The 970-nt window shown below is 40.3% G+C and overlaps 1 pseudogene; it reads right to left on the reverse strand.

Annotated features, from left to right (window-relative positions):
• Positions 1-203: 203 nt before the first annotated feature.
• On the reverse strand, positions 204-690 carry Mrpl30-ps4 (mitochondrial ribosomal protein L30, pseudogene 4; annotated as a pseudogene).
• Between the last annotated feature and the right edge of the window lie 280 nt (positions 691-970).

Consider the following 970-nt stretch of genomic DNA (forward strand, 5'->3'; position numbering starts at 1 on the left):
AGATCATTAGAAGTATTTTCTAATATACTGTGTGGGTGAGGAAGCAATACCAGTGCTCATGTTAAAGATGTATCAGGCCTAGGTCCAGTTCTCAATCTTCAGCATAATACTTTTATTATTTTATTCATTTATTTCGATTAATATACACTTTAATAAGAACGGTTTCCTCAGTAACTGCATCTGTGCGCTGAATCTGTGTGGCATCAGGACTTTGCTTCCTGCTCCACAGGCTTCAGATGCCACTGCACCACCAACTCCCCAGTGCTCCTGAGGCACATGATGGACATGGTCTCTTCTGTGGGAAGTCCCTGTGGCAGCTTCAGGGGCTGGATGTGTATCAAGTGTTTAACCACTTTCTGCTTTGTATTCAGTGATGGGAATGTCCTCATGAATTTGAGAGCTCTGTGCCTTCTGTAGTCCAAGAAACCTTGATCACATGTTTTTCCCAGTATGGCCACCTCTTTGTACTTCTTATTCTTGTAACAGTATGCAGTTTATAAGGGGTCTTGGGGTCCCCACAATATTTTTCATGATCTTTAGGTCTAGGCCGAAACACTGGAATTATTGATCTGATAAATTTGTGACGAATCCACTCTGTACCCATGAGACATTCTGCACCTTTTTTCACAGTCTGTAGGCTGCCTAGAGGCCTCTCAAATTCACAAATACTGAGCGCAGAACCCCAGCCATAAATGTGGTGATTCTTCTCTGTAGAAGCAGCAACTGCTGTATCCACTCCTAATATCACAGCAATACTTTTAAAACACGTGTGTTTGGAAAAACCCTGTGATGTTTACAGTGCTGTCTGAAGAAAATGACCTATTACTTCATTCAAATCCTGAAAAGAGTGTTTGAAAAAGACTAGTCTCTAGATTCCTGTGAGAAATGAAAATTTCATAAAAGTCCATAAAAGGTTTGGCCAAATAAAAAGACACTAAATCTTAGATCAGGAGTGATAAAACTATTAGAA

The sequence above is a fragment of the Rattus norvegicus genome, chromosome X (genome assembly GCF_021556685.1).
Source record: "Rattus norvegicus strain SHRSP/BbbUtx chromosome X, alternate assembly SHRSP_T2T, whole genome shotgun sequence".
Taxonomy (NCBI): Eukaryota; Metazoa; Chordata; class Mammalia; order Rodentia; family Muridae; genus Rattus; species Rattus norvegicus.